We start from the raw sequence: 18,752 nt of genomic DNA on the forward strand, positions 1-18,752 counted from the left end.
ACGTGAAAGGGCCCTGCGACGCTGGGGTGGAGCCCGATGGCGCCCGCGAGTGTGATGATGCCGGGAGGCACTCCGATGGCGGCCAGGGGTCCGGCATCGCCGCAGTGGAGTCCAATCGCGTCCGCGAAGCTGCTGTCGCCAGAAGCATCCGATGGCGACCGCGAGTCTGATGACGCCGGGAGGAACCCCGATGGCGGCCGCATGTCCGGCGTCGCGGCAGCAAAGTCCGATGACTTTCGCAGCCGATGGCGACGGGAGGAACTCCGATGGCGGCCGCGAGTCTGGCGTCGCTGGAGTAAGGTCCCGATGGCTGCCGTGGAGCCGGCGTCGCTGGAGCGAAGCCCGATGGCGACAGCGGAGCCGATCGCGCTGGAACATGCTCGGACGACGTACGTGGCTCGGGCGTCGCAGACGGGAGCTGGTGGTGGAGGAAAGTCCAAGCGCTGGTCGCTGTAGTGGTCGGAGCATTCTGTCACGGATGGAGTGTAGAATGGAGCAGGGCGACCAAGTGCAGCTTAGACCAGGGTTTATAGCAGGAACTCAAAAGACATACTCGGCAACTAACATAACTTACTGACAAAATCAATAACAGGAACCGAACGGCGACGTGAGACAAAACGGACAGGGTGGCATTCCATGACAGCAGCAACAGAATGCAATGCTCCGACAGGGACTAACACACAAACAGAACTTAAATACGCGACAGGTAATAAGAGGCAGGTGAGAATGATCACACTGATCATGGCACACAGGAGGGGAGGGGCGAGCACACAGACACTCTATCCGACAGTAAGGCTGTGGATCGGATGACGAGAACTTCAAAAGTTTTAAATGCCTTCTTTAAGCGAGGGCTAAATCTGAGATCAGAATCGGAAATGAGGGCTACACCCCCACCCTTCTCACGCGGAAGCGTAACATGAAAGCTCGCAAAGTTTGGAGGCGAGGCCTAAATAAGCCACAGCAATTCATTAGGTTTTAACCAGGTCTCACAAAGACCAATCATATTAAGAATTTGGTCTCTTATGAGGTCATTAACTAGAAGCGCTTTTGTCGAGAGTGATCTAATAATAATAAAACTGAGTTTGAATCTAAAAGGTTCATCAGATTTCTTACCCATGGGAGAATTTTTAGATTAAATTTGAGTGAAAATGCGTTGTCCAAGTCCCACATTACATTTGAAATGATTATTGACTGAGCATGCATGAGGACGTGGGCGCACCTGGCTGCCGCTTCTCGCTGCTCCGACTTCGTCAGATTTTTACCTCGATCTCAAATCAGATTACCCGCCGAAATACCGAGGTTACAGTTTCAAGAACCTCTGCGTGATCGGTGCCTGCTGTGTGCTGGCTGGACTTGTTGGTGCCGTGAGGCTTGGCGTGGGAGCCATCGACGCGACCTGGACGTGGTGGGCTCCTTGGTGGCCCTGCATTGCTGGCCGGCGCTGCCGCGGCTTCCTGCCCCCAGGGCTTTGCCCGGCGTGCCGCCGTCGAGGACGACGTCGTTGCCGCTCGCGCTACTCACCATCTGGCTCTTGGCTGCGGCTAACGCCCCCACTCATCTCCAGGATATGCCACTTCCCCACGTCCGTCATGGTACTACTCCATTACACGCCCGCCGAGCTTCGCCGACTCGTTCCCTCGCTTCCTCCTTCCAGGGAGTTGGTTAGCGCACTCTGAGATCTTGCCCTTCTACGCCAACCCCCTTACATCAACCGCGGAGCTCGCCAAAAATTCATTTGCACTTCAAATACTGAAAACTGTATTCCAGGAGTGGCCAAGCCGCGGCTCGCGAGCCGCATGCGGCTCTTTGGCTGGTTAATTGCGGCTCTTTTACGTTCATATCTGCCTGATATGTTGGACGTCATTAGCGCATTTAAAAGCTTCAAATGTTCAGCACCACTTCAGCTCACTTCATGCCAATATCAATAAGGACTTTGCAAAAGGGACTGAATTTCGCAAGCACAAATTTGGACACTTTGAAAAGTCAGACAGAAGAATAGGTACAAAAGCCATACAATGAAGTGGAGTTCGTTAATAAATGCCTCGGTGACGTTATTGAAATCTTGTCTCCTGAAAACGACAAACTAAAACGAATGGTCTGTCCCGCCACACATAGTAAGTGAAAAAACTTATGTTTTTGTTTGTGGAATTTGTTGAACTGAGAGTTTGTCTGTGTGAGACAATGCATACAATGTTCATTGTTGAAAATGTGGTCTTTGGTCTGTGGTTTTGTGTGTGCGTGTGTGTGTGTGTGTGTGTGTGTGTGTGTGTGTGTGTGTGTGTGTGTGTGTGTGCGCGCGCACGTGCGTGTTTGTGTGTGCTCATGTGTATGTTGTGGCTCTTTGCGATGACACAGTAAAAAATGTGGCTCTTAGTCTCTGACTGGTTGGCCACCCCTGCTGTATTCCAACAATTTGGACTGACCGCAGCTCACACAACAGCTTCCACACTTCCTCCTTGCGTCATCACACCAACACACGTAATCAGAACTCGTCCTCTGCAAAACTTTTCAACCTCCTGACAATCCCAATCACCTCCCCAACAGCCTTAAAACAAAAGCCCCTGAAAATCGCCCTCTTCAACACACGTTCCCTCAACAATAAAAGCCTTATCCTCAACGAATTCATCATAGAAAACAAACTTGATCTGCTCTGCCTAAATGAAACATGGGAAAAAACCCTGGACTATTTCTCACTAAATCAAACCACCCCTTCAGGATACTCTTACTTGGACAGCCCACGCATTGAGGGCAAAGGGGGTGGCATCGCTGCCATTTTTAATCAAAAACTCAAACTCCGCGCCCTGTCCCTACCCTCGGCCCCATCATTCGAACATCTGGCTTTTAAACTTCCAGGACCAAAACCCCTCATTACTATTATTATTTACCGCCCCCCCCAAACCAAACCCATCCTTCCTGTCTGACCTCTCAGAATTCATCACTGCACTTTTCTGTTTCATCATCCCTCCTACTTCTTGGTGATTTTAACCTGCACATCGATTCCCCTGACTGTAAACATTCTAGGGACTTCCTGGATTTCCTCAACTGCTCCGGCTTTACTTAACACATTACCTTCCCTACCCACAAGCATGGACACACCCTAGACCTGGTCTGCAGCCCTGGCCTCCACATCCACAACATTTCTAGCTTCGACCTCACCATATCTGACCACCTCGCCATCTTATACAACATTGACACCCCCACCCTCGAACCTAAACAAAACCGCACAATAATCTTTCGCAACCTTAAGTCCATCTGCTTAGACCAGGGGTGGGCAAACTTTTTGACTCGCGGGCCGAACTGGGTTCTAAATTTGGACCGGAGGGCCGAACCAGGAGCAGATGGACGTAGTGTTTGTGTGAAGTAATATAAGCGACCTGTAAAGGTCATTGCATAAAAGATTTTGGCCTTTAGTAGGTAGTAAAGCATGGATATTCCAAACAAGTTTTTTGAAAACAAATGCATTTATTAACAACATTAAAAAAAAAAATCACTAAAAAACTGCTATCAGTGATTTTCATAAAATACGACACTGTTATTATGAATAACAGTCTCCATCAGTGCATGCAGGTCAGATTAATGAAAGATCTTATGAGATCACATCAAACGGCAAACATTCTGACCAAATATATCATCTTGAAGAATCGGTGAAAGCATACATCCAAATAAAGTAATCAAAACGGCAACACGGTGAGGGGTATCTGAACATCAGAGCAGAGTTTTAACTCACAAACACCTGGTAACAGAGGTGAGGAAACGGGAAACACTTCCTTAAAGTAAGCCTTAAGAACTTTACAGGTTAAGATTAGTCGCAAACAGGTGGTGCATCAATGTCCTTGAGCATCCTGCATTGTTTGAAAATGAGAATGGTCGCTAGTTTCAATCCCTGCTATGTGTACAAATCATATTTAAAATGCATTTTTTTACAACCAACTTGAGAGCCTCCCCTTCATTTTCAGTGGGAACAGTGTTGTTGGTCTCCCTTTTTTGCTAGTGCGTCATATAGTCTGGAGTAAAATTTGTTGTGGCAATTCATAGGAGAGATCCGAGGTGTTGGTCCGTTTACCTCGATCTGTGACGGGTTGATGTTGATGTTCATGTGGCTGAACGTCACGTCGCATACGTCGAGCCAAATTGGCCACTCTTTTTTAAACACTCGGCACTGTGTCCACCTTGCTTTTCATTGGGCGACTCATTTTAATAGAAGGATTCCAGGGGAAGGTTTGTGGGTGGCTTTAGCGTAAAACTGTATCTGAAAGCTCAGCGCGCGAATTACAAGAATGCTGTCGTCAGAGCCCACGCTCTAAATTCGGGACTGATACAAATAGAGCGCGAGTGCGCCATGTCCGTACTACTGAGTACGTACACGCACTTGTGAGTGTGCACCGAGCTTTCTGACAGGGCTTCCGGTAGTAAATGCGTTTTTAGAACAACTTTTATTATTATACATTTTTTTATAACAAGGTAGAAGTGTACATACTGTAAATATGTTATTAGAACTCTTATTATTATAAAAAAAATCTATAACAAGGTACAACACTGTAAATATGTTTTTAGAACTCTTATTATAATAACCTTTTTTTTTTTTTTAAACTAAAGGTACACGTGTACGCACTGCAATTGTGTGGGCACTCCTTGCCTTCTGCTTCCGTGTGGGCAAGTTTTGTGCCATAATTCCTCAATTTAGAAGTTTTATTTTGACTTTTAATTCTTTATTTCAATTTGGGAAAAAAATCCGCGATGTAGTGAAACCGCGATAAACAAATCGTGATGTAGCGAGGGATTACTGTACATCACTGAAAATCAAGGCAATTGTGTTTGTCTAATTTGTAAAGAGACGGTCGCCTTGTTTAAGGGTTTCAACTTAAAGAGACACTATCAGACTACCCATGCAAACGCAAACGACCAGCTGACAGGGAGTGACCGCGCTAATAAAGTGAAGCAGCTCCAAGCTGAACTGGCATCACAACAGCGATTCTTCACACGGGACTGTGAGTCAAAAATAAACATTACTAAAGCAAGCTACGAAGTGGCCATGTTAAGACTGTTGATGTTATGGACCTGTAGACCTGACACAAACTATTATTTTCTGAAAGATAATGTAAATGACAAGAGCAAGATTCACTAGTATTTAAGTTTTAATAATAACAGACAACTTTGCGTTACTTATACCTCCCGTTTAAAATGTTCATGAGGCATAAGTAATTCTAAACTCATGTAAATTTCAGGTATTTCATACAGTTTGTTCAATGTTATCCGACTCTTCAGATATGAATGAAAGGCAGAATTTGTGTTTTTAGAGTTTTTCACATCTGCCTGAGTGACTCATATTTGGTTATTTTGTCATTTGAAAAATAAAGACAATCGTGACAATGAAATTTGTTTTATAACAGTGTGTATTTGCATGACATTTTTGTAGTTAAAAAATGTCCAAAAAAACTATTGGCCCCCGGGCCCCTTTACTTTATCAAATCTGGCCCTCCTTGCAAAAGGTTTGGACACCCCTGTCCTAAAACAATATTATGTGTACCTCCTTGCACACAGTGGCTCCTCTGAAAACCAAAACAGTCACCTTTACTCACTCCGCGCCCTGGTTCAACCCGGAACTCTATAAACTTAAGAAACAACTTTGACTGCTAGAACGACTATGCAAGAAAACCGGTCTCACAGTCCATGCCCTCACCTACAAAGACCTTATGCATTACTACAAATCAGGCCTCAACAAAGCCCACTCATCTTACTACTCTGGTATCATCTACTCTGGTTCTTCAAACCCACGTTCCCTGTTTTTGACCATAAACAAACTCCTCAAACCTCACAACAATACTTCATCATCATTCACCCCAGAGAAATGCGACACTCTTTTGTCATTTTTCAACTCAAAAATAGAAAACAACTACCACAAGCTCTTATCCTCCCCCTCTAGTACCCCACAACCTGAACCGACATTCTTTTCATCATCCGTCCCCCGGCTATCAACTTTTTCCCCCATAACTTCTGCTGACCTCTCCCAAATACTCTCCACCATGAAATCCTCTAACTCTCCCCTGGACCTCATGCCATCCTAATTAGTTAAAGACTGCCTCACCCCCATTGCCTCACTCATCAATTCCTCCCTCACCTCTGGCACAGTCCCCTCACCCCTTAAGCGTGCAGCCATCACTCCTCAAAAAACCCGGCCTTGACTCTGAGGACCCCAACAACTACAGACCCATCTCTAATCTCACATTTCTATCAAAACTACTGGAAAGAGCCGTCACATCTCAACTCAAGACCCACCTCCTTTCAAATAACCTGTATGAACCATTCCAATCTGGTTTCCGTACACACCACAGCACTGAAACGGCCCTACTTAAAGTCACTAACAAGCCACTGCTTTCCTCTGACTCTGGTTCTCTCACTATCCTTGACCTCAGTGCTGCCTTTGACACAGTAAACCATTCCATTCTTCTCAACTGCCTAGAATCCATCGGCATCACCAACACTGCCCTCTCCTGGTTCAAATCCTACCTGTCTGACAGATTTCACTACATCACCATTGAACAACACAAATCCTACACCACCCCTGCTGCACACGGAGTCCCTCAAGGATCAGTTCTGGGCCCCATTCTTTTCACTCTGTACATGCTTCCCATTAGACACATCATTCACTGCCATGGTTTCAATTTCCACTGTTACGCTGATGATACTCAACGCTACATCTCCACCAAAACCATCTCCCCTGCCATTCTCTCCACCCTCACTCGCTGCCTCACATACATTAAAGGCTGGATAACTCAAAACTTTCTCAAACTAAAAAGTAAGAAAATGGAATTCATCATCTTCGGTCCTAAATCCAGCCTCCCCACCTACCACAACTTCACACTCTGCATTGACGGCCACTCTGTCACTCCCTCCACTCGAGTCAGAAATCTTGGACTTTATATAGATCCCATACTCTCCTTCAAACCACATATCACCCACGTCACCAAAACATTCTTCTTCCATCTGCGTAACATTGCACGCCTATGTCCCTTTCTTTCCACCCCTGCAGCAGAGACATTAGTTTAGTTTAGTTTATTGTTTAGCACATATTATTATATCAATAACTGTGCAAGGAGGGAGACGAAGCCTAGGGCTTGTAAAGAGCTCCACTCCTTCTAACCCCCAATTCCAACCCTTAATGCTGAGTGCCAAGCAGGGAGGCAATGGGCCCCATTTATACAGTCTTTGGTATGACCCGGCCGGGGTTTGAACCCACAACCTTCCAGTCTCAGGGAGGACACTCTAACCAATACGTATGTTCAAATCTCTGCAAGACTGCTCACCCGCTCACCCAGCAGACAGCACATCACCCCTGTCCTCCATCATCTTCACTGGCTCCCCATAAAACAGCGCATACATTTCAAGATTCTTGTAACCACATATAAGGCCCTAAACAATCTTGCCCCCACCTACCTATCTGAACTCCTGCACTGCTATACCCCCACCCGCCGACTCCGCTCTGCTGACGCCAACTTGCTCACCCCCTTTACCTCGACCAAGTACCGGCGGACCATTGGGGATAGAGCCTTTGCCATTGCTGCCCCCACTCTCTGGAACTCTCTCCCTCTGACCATCCGTAATGCTAACTCCCTGCACTCCTTCAAACACCATCTCAAGACCCACCTCTTCAACTCTGCATATAACCCCTAACTCTTTGTGTGTGTGTGTGTTTGTGTGTGTGTGTGTGTCAAAGTCAAAGTCTGCTTTATTGTCAATCTTTTCACAGGTCAAGACACACAAAGAAACCGAAATTACGTTTCCTCTATCCCACGGGGACGAGACATAGTACACGATAGACATACAAGTAAACGACACAATATGAAAACAAGAAGGCACAATAAATAATAAGAGTGATGAATAAATAATAAATAAACAAATAACACAATAAATAAGAGGAGCAAAACGGAGCCAGTGTGCATACAGCAGACAGTAAGCATTGCGCAAAAGTACTGGACACTACGCAGAAAGGGGGAGCGAGTTCAGGATCCTAACACCCTGGAGTATGAAGCTGTTGTTGAATCTGGTGGTGCGGGAGCGCAGGCTCCTATACCTCTTCCCAGAGGGCAGAAGATCAAACAAAGAGTGAGCGGGGTGACTCACATCACTCACAATCGTGGTCGCCTTGCGGGTGAGATGGGTGATGTAAATGTCTTTCAAGGAGGGGAGTGAAGCACCAATAATCTTACCAGCCGTGTTCACTATGCGCTGCAGGGCCTTCAAGTTGTAGTCAGTGCAGCCGCCACCCCAAACAGCAATACAGCTAGAGAGGATGCTCTCAATGGTGCCACGGTAAAATGTAGTCATGACGGCCGGAGGAGCGCTCGCTCGCCTGAGTTTCCGCAGGAAGTACAGGCGGCGCTGGGCCTTCTTCGTGTGTGTGTGTGTGTGTGTGTGTGTGTGCGAATTTTCTATGCAAAGCGGCTTTGAGTATTTAGAAAGCCGCTATACGTACGTATTTAAAACATTTGAGGTTCTCACTGTCCGATCCAGCGCTTTACCGTCATTTTATCTTGCTGTTATTTACCGTCTGTTAGGGTGGTGCTCACTCTAACTTATTTTGCAAGAACCACACTGGAGACAAGTTAGTCGTTTTAGACACCTGCAGTCGGAGAGTTCACTCGTCGCTGTGCTTACAGCGATGGTCGAATGAAGTCTGACTCAGGCCTCGTCAGGTGCTTATTTATTGAGAGAAACAGAGTGGGGTTGAAAGTGGGGGTGTTGGAACACACAGGATAGGGTGGAGACGCTCCCCTGCTGATCAAAGCATAGCAGGGGGCCTTTTACGACTTTCTGTAAACAAAGCAACTTTGATTGCTTCCTCTGCGTTTAGTCGATCAGTGGTAAACTAATTTTGTCTAGACAGGACAAACTAATCAAATTATTACAGGTTACATTCCAATATAATCATACGATGAAGATATTCTGCAAACCCTAACATATCCCTCCTGTTTTATCATATGATTATGTCAACCCGAACAATCAAGCATAAGTAAGAAAATAACAATGAAAGCAATAACTTCCAGTGAAGGTGAGGTTTTCCCACAATACTCCAGTCCAAAGTATGTGCAACTTAAAAAACCTGCGGCCAGATTAAATGCAGGAAAAGAGTTACACGGTCCCTCTGCCTTAGGCGACCAGACTGTTATCAATAAAAAAAGAAAAAGAAAAACACAGAAATGGTACATCATTGAATCCATCACTTGCAAGGCATTTTCGATGGTCAAATCATCAAGTTTCCGTAAAATAATGCCGAGTCAAACAGCATCTATGCAATCCACGTTTTGAATTAGGGGTCCAGCGCTCCTTGTAGCTTGCAGTGGCTGAGGTGAATCCAGCTGGGCCGTTCAGCGATCTTTACTGCAGTGGGGGTAGTCAGCAAGGCTTGGAATGGTCCCTCCCACCGTGGGCTGGCCCAGTTCTTTCTTTTGATGACTTTGATGTAGACCCAGTCTCCTGGCTTGATGGTGTTGTCGACCTGTGAGGATGAAAGATCAGGCGGCAGTAAATTTGCATTTGACACCTCTGTCAGTCTGAGCGTTCTGACCATGTAATCTGCCAAAGACTGTTCTTCCTCTGCCTTTTGTAAATCTGCATGGAACACAGGTAGTCTATATGGCCTCCCGTGGATGATTTCAAAAGGTGTTAGCCCTTCTGAAGTGGGAGTGATTCTCATATAGAGCTTCACTAAGTCTAGGCACTCTGGCCAAGGTCTGCCTGTTGTTTCCATGCATTTTTTCAACCTGCTTTTAATAGTATAGTTTGCTCGTTCAACCAGGCCAGCGCTGGAAGGGTGATAAGCGCAGTGGTTTTTTAACGTTATCCCAAGGTGTACAGCCATGTTCTGTACCACTTGGTTCACAAAATGTGGACCATTATCACTGTAAATGGTTTGGGGAATGCCATGAGTCGGTATGATGGCTTTGCAAATGGCTTTTGCCACTGTTAAGGCATCTGCATGTTTAGATGGAACTATTTCCACCCATTTGGAAAATGCATCAATCATCACTAGGCAGTATTTGTGAGGTCCACTTTGTGTGAGCTCAATAAAATCCATGTGCATGATTTGAAATGGGTAAGACGGTTTTGGAAATGAGCCTCTCTTAGGTCTCATGTTTCCTTGTGGATTATGTTTCACACAAACGGGACATGCTTTACAAAAATGTTTTAAGTAAACATTCAAACCAAAAGTAGTGAATTGTCGATGTATAATGGACCTCATCACCCCTGTCGACACATGGCACGGCCCATGCGTCGCAATTGCTGCTGCCTTAAAAAGTGATTTAGGTAAAACAGGTTTGTCATTGATGCGGAGGATATTATCTGTATCCGTTATCGCACCTTTTGTTGTCCACATTTGTTTTTCCACCATTGGAGCATTGCCCTGCATATCTGTCAGTATAGTCTTATCTATGAGTTGCGTGTCCTCTGAATCTATTAAAAAAAATTCATGGCCATGTTTCCCTGCCGCTGCTTCCTTAGCAATCCTGTCTGCTAATCTGTTTCCATTCGAGGCTTCTGTGCCTGTGGTGTGAGCAGGACATTTACACACAGCTAGTTTAGCAGGTAAATGAATGGCCTGTAACAAGTATTTTAACAAGGAGGCTTACCAGTTGATGTTGTCATCGCCCTGCGCTCCCATTGTTTTGCAAAATAGAACAGAGTAGAAAACGCATACTGACTGTCTGTGTATACAGTGACTTCCTTATCTTCCGCCAATTCACAAGCTCTTGTTAGTGCAATCAGCTCAGCAGCCTGCGCTGACCTGTTGTATGGAAGCTTCTCTGCTTCAACAATCTGGTCTGGCAATCTCACAATTGCATACCCACTTTGATTGTTCCCTCTAGGATCCTTCGAACATGACCCATCCACAAACCACCTTTCCCCTTTGTCAAGTGGTGTGTCAATTAAATCTTGTCTGGGCAGCTGTAGATGTTCTGTAGCATCCAAACAGTTATGTGGTGTACCATCCCCCGGCAACGGAATCAACGTTGCTGGGTTAAGGACTGTGCACGTCTTAATCACAATGTGTGGTTGTGACAGAAGCGTAGCAGTGTAGGATAGGTAACTGGCAGGTGACAAAAAGTTCATCTTGCTTTGCAGTAGCAACACATCTACAGCATGTGGAACTAGCAGCTCCATTTTGTGAAAGAGCACCACATCTGCAGATTGTCTCACTGCAAGCGCTGCCGCGCATACTGCTTGGACACAGTCTGGCAAGGGTAGAGCCACTGGATCCAATTTTTTCGAATAAAATGCAATTGGTCGTAGTTTGCTGCCATGGCTCTGCAGCAACACTGAGGTCATAAAACCATTCCTGCAGTCTGCTGTTTGTACAAAGGTTTTACTGTAGTCTGGCAAGATAAGAGATGTGGTTTCCATCAGAGCCTGTTTCAGCACTACAAAAGCATCGTCTGCTTCTGGAGTCCACATTAATTTTTCTGTCATTGCCATGGGGACTCCATGCGCAATATCTAACAGCGGTTGCGTCTTTTCCGCATAATGTGGGATCCATGCTCTGCAGTAATTGCAGAGCCCCAAAAATGACATAATTTGTTTCTTCGTCTCCGGTTTTGGTGCATCTGCAATGATTTGCTTTCTGGTTTTCTGTATCTGTCTTCCAGAAGCTGTCAACGTGTGACCTAAATAGTTCACTTCCTGTCTGACCCATTGGAGTTTGTTCTTGTTCACTTTATTCCCTGTTTTGCAGAGATAGCGTAACAATGCTAAGGAGTCTTCCCTGCAAGCAGCTTCAGTTTCAGAGGCCACCAGGAGATCATCTACATAAACTAGAAGTTGGCTTTTGTTTGACATCTGAAAATCAGCCAAACAGGCCATGATAGCTTGCATAAAAATAGTTGGACTATCAGCAAATCCCTGTGGCAATCTGGTGTACGTATAACTTTGCCCTTTAAAGGTGAACGCAAACCAGAACTGTGAGTCTGGGTGAATTGGCACCGAGAAAAACGCATTGCTAAGATCAATTACCGTGAAAAACTTCTGGGTAGGTTTCAAAGTGTTCAGAAGTGTGTGTGGGTCAGGCACATTAAGTGCTCTTGTCTGCACTGCATCATTCACTGCTCGTAAATCTTGTATCATTCGCCAATCAATTTTATTGGCCTTTCGAACTGGAAAAATAGGGGTGTTGCAAGGAGAATCCGAGCACTTCCTAATGATTCCTCCTGACAAAAGATCATTTATAACAGGGGCAATCCCGTTTATTGCCTCCTGTTTTAAAGGATATTGCTTAACTCTTGGACGCCACTCTGATCTTGTTTTGATCTGCACTGGCGGAATGGATGTTAACTGTCCTACATCAGATGGCCCCTTTGTCCACAGCTTGTCAGGAAGCCCAGCCAATTCCCCCTCCTCCTTTTCATTCAAACAAATGTTAACTAGTCAGGGACGCGCATACGCGCCTGCCCCACCAACACCTACTTCACACACAGTTCGCTTCCACATGTCACAACTGGTACTGTAGCTCCACCCATCACCTTTATCCTCATAATCAGTGACAGAATCAGCAAGTTTAATCCGGCAACCCACATCTGCCCATGTTATACTGTGAGGTTTAAACAATGAAATGTGGGGTACAGCCGACAACTTGTATTTGTCATCCTGAGGAGCGGGCAGAAGCACAGCAGCGGCTGCAAATGACCTGCGATCAGTGTACAGAGCAGTGATTGTTAAAGTTACTTCTGTGTCACTGAGAAAACTTTCAATATAGTCATCATGTGGGTCAGTGAGGATATTCATGGTGACATGTAATTGATTACAAGGCATTTCTGATTCAGGTCGTGTCAATTGTTTTCGGGCTTCACTCAGCAAATTGCCTGGTAGCTTGGGATTCTGTTCAGCTGAGACGTCATAGGAACAGAAAATCCGCTCACCTGCTTGTGCAGCATATGAATCCACATCTCTCACTACATGCTCGCATGCCATCCTTTACTGGAATTATTGCAATTCCCAATCTAGTCATCAGATCTCGTCCCAGAAGGTTTATGGGACATTTTGGGGATAGCACAATCGAGACTGAAGCTATGACTCACGTTTCATCATCTCTCACTACAACTGGATTGGAGATACTCTCCCTGTGTACCTGCCCATCAGCTGATTTTACCCAAATAGTATTTTGGGAGGCCTTTAGATTTGGGACTTTAGTTTTTATTACGGTCTTACACGCTCCGGTATCACACAAAAACTCTACCTCACGTCCTCCAATGTTTAAGGTAACATATGGTTTTTCTTTCAATGCATTCAAAATGTCCCATGCTGCATGGACATCTACCATCTCTTCCTCTGTAGGAGGACAAGAGATCACAGGGGGGCAATCTAGTCATGCTGAGAATTTGGCTTTTCCTCTGCCCCTTCCTCTGCCATTTCCTCCACCCTTTGATTGGTATTGTTTTGCAAAACGACACGATCTTGCCAAGTGTCCTCGTCTCCCACAGTTCCAACAGTTCTCTGAATCTGGTGGGGGTTTGAATTATATGGAGGCCTGCGACCTTGTTGGCCTCTACCTCTTCCTCTGGCCTGCTGGGACACATGGAAGAACACTGTTGTATCTTCCTCTAGGTCATCATCATCATCATTGCCTAGATCAGGGGTGGGCAAACTTTTTGGCTCGCGGGCCACATTGGGTTCTAAAATTTGACTGGGGGGCCGGGCCAGGAGCATTTGGATGGAGTGTTTGGGCCGGATATACTAAAGCATTACATGTAGTGTATGCAAACCTCATAGCACAGTAAGAACACTACAACCCAATTTATTAACTATCTTTCAAATATTAAAATAGCCCTTATCAGTTAATAAGTTTGTCTCAAGCAATATGCAAGACATAGCGTTTACATACTATTTTGCATGATACTGGGAGGAGAAAATGTAAATAGATTAAAATAGCATACGCACTGTGATTTATCAAGATTGCATCTGTTTTTAATAAGTTTCAATCGAAGGTGCAAAGTTAAATAAATCAACATTTATTGAAAAAAAAATCACTTTCAACATTCAAAACATATTATTACACAACGATATACTCAAGCTCAATAAAATCTACTTGTGTTAAACTCCGCAAAATCAAACTCTGCAAACTCGTTTTTCATAACACAGCAGAAAAACTCACCAATTTCAGTGGGAACAGTGCTGTTGGTCTCCATTTTTTGCCAGTGCATCAAAGTCTGGAGTTAGTTTTGTTGTGGCAATTCTCAGGACAGATCTGAGGTGTTGGTCTGTTAACTTGGATCTGTGATGAGCTTTGTTGATTTTCATGACGCTAAACGTCTGCTCACACACGTAGGTCGAGCCAAACAACACCAGCATCTTCTGTGCAGTCTTTCGAAGGTTTGGAAACATGGTCTCGTTAAGTGAAGCATAAAAGTCATTCAGTTTAAGAGACTTGAACTTCTCCTTTGAGACGGAGTCAGACTGAAGATCAATCAGTTCCAATTGCAGCTCCTGCGGTGCTGATTCGGGGTCTTGTGACAGGGGACAGGACACCAGTTGAAGTGACTTGTCAATTTTTTCAAAATCACAGAACCGACGGCAAAATTCTTTGTGCAGGTCGTCCAGTGATTTGCAGTATTTCTTCGCATTGCGGGCGGCCTCTTTCTGCACGGCTAGTGTGGGGAAATGTGCGAAAGATTTGTTTGACATTTGCCTGGAGAATAACCCCAGCTTGGATTTGAAGGCTCTCACATTTGTGTACATGTCGTGCACAAACTGATCTTTCCCCTGTAGCTTCACGTTCAGCTCATTCATGTGTGAAAATATGTCCACAGCAAATGCAAAGTCACAAAGCCAGTTCGTGTCGCTCAGCTCGGGGAATTCGTCGGGTTTTCCCATTAACAACAAAAATGAGTGAATCTCCTCTTTGAGCTCCCAGATTCGTTGAAACACTTTCCCCAAACTTAACCAGCGGACGCGAGAGTGGTAAAGTAGGTCCTGGTGATCCGCATCAGTTTCTTCCAGGAACGTAATGAACTGACGATGATTAAGTCCCCTTGCTCGTATAAAGTTAACAAGTTTTACAACTGGATCCACGACGTGATTAAGCTGCAATACAGACTTACACAGAGACTCCTGATGAATGATGCAGTGAAGAAAAATAACATCCTGGTCAGGGTTTTCTTCTTTCACTTTATCCTGGATTCTTTTCAGCAGCCCGACGTTTTTTCCAGTTAAATTTGGCGATCCATCCGTAGTGACATTAGCAAGTTTACTCCAAGGTAGCTTCATTCTCTCGATGACAGCTGACACCTGTTCATATAAGTCCTCTCCTCGCGTTTTCCCTTTCAGTGATTCCATGCTCAAAAGCTCCTCCGTTATCTCAAAACTGTCGTTAATCCCTCGTATAAAAATTAGGAGCTGAGCAGTGTCTTTTATGTCGTTACTATCATCCAGTGCTAGTGAATATAACTTAAAGGACTCTGCCTTTTTGTTTAACTCGCTCACTATATCTGCGTCAATCAGTTCCACGCGGCGAGTCACTGTCCTGCGTGCTAAACTGATTTTTTCAAACTTGGCTTTGCTTTCCGGACACAAGAGACCTGCTGTCTCTACCATGCACGCTTTCAAAAACTCGCCTTCGGAGAAAGGCTTGCTAGCCTTTGCTAATTTGAATGCCAGCAAATAACTAGCCTTGGTACTTGACTCTTGAATTGTAGTTTTCCTGTGAAAAAAGTTCTGTTGACTATGTAAATTAGCTGCCAACCTTTGAGCAGTAGCCGCCCGTTCTTGTGTTGACTGCTTGCTAGCATAGTTTGTATGCTTCGTGGCAAAGTGACGGCTGATATTGTACTCTTTGAAAACCGCAACAGCTTCTCGGCATATCAGACATACAGCCGTTGATCGGACTTCGGTGTAGAAGTATTTTGTTGTCCACTCCTTATTAAAAACTCGGCATTCACTGTCCACTTTCCTTCTCTTTGGTCCACTCATTTTCACAGAAGGGCTCAAATGGTGACATGAAACGAAGTGAAAATTAAAGTGAAATAAAGAGAAACACGCGACACTCCAACAACGGTCAATGTGTTTTAAGTGCGCCATCTTTTGGGGAACGTGGGTATTGCAGGGAAAGGGGAAAATTAAGGAGGTTTTTACTATAATTTGGACAAGTTCGGCGGGCCGGATTAAAAAGCCCAACGGGCCGTATGTGGCCCGCGGGCCGTAGTTTGCCCACCCCTGGCCTAGATGAAATACATCAGAACTTTTGCCTCTTTTGATCACTTTTTCAGCATGTCTGGCCCATTGCATAGTTGTTGTCACACTTGCAACATCTACTTCCACCAAATGTTTTCTCACCCAGTTGCCGATTTCAGGGCGGAAATTCGTAAGGAGCGCATTTTTAAGCTGTTGCTGATAAGCACTCTCAGCTGCATCATTGAATGGGATGCCACTATGCACCCTGAATTCTTTTTCAAATCTTGAGCGAAAATCATCAGTATCTTCCCCAGGCTTCTGTTTAATTCCTGCCAAATGACCATAATTCGCTCGTCTTCGAAATATAGTTCTCACTCTTTGCACAAGATCATTCCATTGTGCTGCATACTCCCCTACCAATCGATTTCCCTCACCGGGATAGGGAAAGGGCCCTTGATTATTTCTACCTGTATAATGACCTCTAACCTTTGCCCAGTCTTTTCCCAAAGAAGACATTGCAGCTTCTCCTGCCTCATGCCCATTCAGTCTATAGGAATGTATGATTCCAGCTATGTCTTCTGCCCATTTATCTGGGTCTTCAGCAACAGGGGTAACCCCTTCAACTGCTTTTCTTGCCTCTTCCAAAGTCCATGGCCGAAAAACATACGTATGTGGAGGTTGGCCTTCCCCTACAATAGGGTTTGGCACCTGTATCATTGGGCACACATCAACATTGTCCAAATTTTGGGAAAACCTAGCAGCAGTGGTCAAACTTCTTGTTTGTACAGGACTTCTAGCAATGTGACACTGACTTTCTTTCTGTTATATGGGGGAGGGTGCAGGTCTGTTAAACCTGGATACAAGTTTTGCATACGAGCGGAAGATCCCTCTTGCTCTGCTTGAGCTGCATTTCCAGCTGCGGCTGGAGCCGTGGCCGGGACAGTGCGCCTGCGCACTGTGGCCTCATTGTCTTCCGGCCTGACAAACATAGATGCAGCCTCATCCCTTCTCAACTTTCTATCTTTTGTCTTTTGGATTTGTTCTCTTCTCTCTTGCGAAGCATTCAACCACATTCTAGCACAAATCAATTATTTCTCTTTACTATTCTTTTTCAGTCCCTTTGACTTCCTATTCACACTCTCCTCCAAAACATCAACCACTATCTTCCAGAGTTCCACTTTCAACTTTGCTTCTACTCCATACTTTTTCTTCCACTTCGGCATGTATTGCATACAATTAAGAAATTTACCTCCCATGTACTCCTCATCTCCTTCAATAGCTAGGGATTTACCGTTCTTATTTCCCATCTTAATTCGTTTTTTTTAGGTTTATACAATTTTTTATTTCTTTTTTCTTTTCTTTTCGGATCCTCAATGCAGGTTTAAATTGACCTCCCACCAAATTCTCTCTGCAGTCAATTTATCCTACCAGTCGCTCACTCAACCACACAACTTTCATGCAAACAGCTTGGAAAAACCGACAAAAAAAAAGAGAATCTACGCCCTTCTTCAATTAGGAAAAAGAAACTCCTTTTTCTTAGCCCGTTCCTTCCACTGGGACTAGAATCCCAGCTGTTTCATAGCTTGGAAACACCAAAGCCGTATCTCATAGCCCGGACAAACCAAAACCGTATCTCATAGCTCGGACAAACCAAAGCCGTATCTCATAGCTAGGACAAACCAAAGCTGTATCTCATAGCTCGGACAAACCAAAGCCGTATCTGCGCTTTTTTCTATGACTTACTTGTCTCCCTTGGTCAGCTGGACTGTCGGGTCCCCGTCAATCCACCTCTGTCAGACGAAGGCCAACCTAAGATGCTGGCCCAGCGAAGAATTTGCTTCCCAGGTCTTTCTTTACCAGGTCCTCCTAATGGACGCTGGCCCGTCGACGGTGTACAGCGCGTGGTCCTCCGTCAGCCAGATGGCGGGTATGAGGGTCCCGGGTTTCGGCACCAAAATGTTAGGGTGGTGCTCACTCTAACTTATTTTGCAAGAACCACACTGGAGACAAGTTAGTCGTTTTAGACACCTGCAGGCGGAGAGTTCACTCGTCGCTGTGCTTACAGCGATGGTCGAATGAAGTCTGACTCAGGCCTCGTCAGGTGCTTATTTATTGAGAGAAACAGAGTGGGGTTGAAAGTGGGGGTGTTGGAACACACAGGATAGGGTGGAGACGCTCCCCTGCTGATCAAAGCATAGCAGGGGGCCTTTTACGACTTTCTGTAAACAAAGCAACTTTGATTGCTTCCTCTGCGTTTAGTCGATCAGTGGTAAACTAATTTTGTTTAGACAGGACAAACTAATTAAATTATTACAGGTTACATTCCAACATAATCATACGATGAAGATATTCTGCAAACCCTAACATCTGCAAACCCTAACACCGTCCACCAATTTTCAGAATTTGTGGCTGATCTAGTAACCAATGCGGATAATATAATTATCATGGGCGATTTCAACATCCACATGAATTTACCGTCAGAGCCACTTACTTCGGCGTTTCAGACTTTAACTGATACGTTTGGTTTTACGCAAGCCGTACAGGCAGCAACGCATAAGAATGGAAATACCATAGATCTGGTATTATCCCGAGGACTT

At 45.1% G+C, this 18,752-nt stretch overlaps 1 protein-coding gene across 2 annotated transcripts in view; it reads left to right on the forward strand.

Moving 5' to 3' along the window:
• Window positions 1-18,752, forward strand: part of oclnb (occludin b) — a 78,459-nt gene that overhangs the window by 45,284 nt on the left and 14,423 nt on the right. The gene's annotated exons all lie outside the window — the stretch shown is intronic.

The sequence above is a fragment of the Syngnathus typhle genome, linkage group LG5 (genome assembly GCF_033458585.1).
Source record: "Syngnathus typhle isolate RoL2023-S1 ecotype Sweden linkage group LG5, RoL_Styp_1.0, whole genome shotgun sequence".
Classification (NCBI taxonomy): Eukaryota; Metazoa; Chordata; class Actinopteri; order Syngnathiformes; family Syngnathidae; genus Syngnathus; species Syngnathus typhle.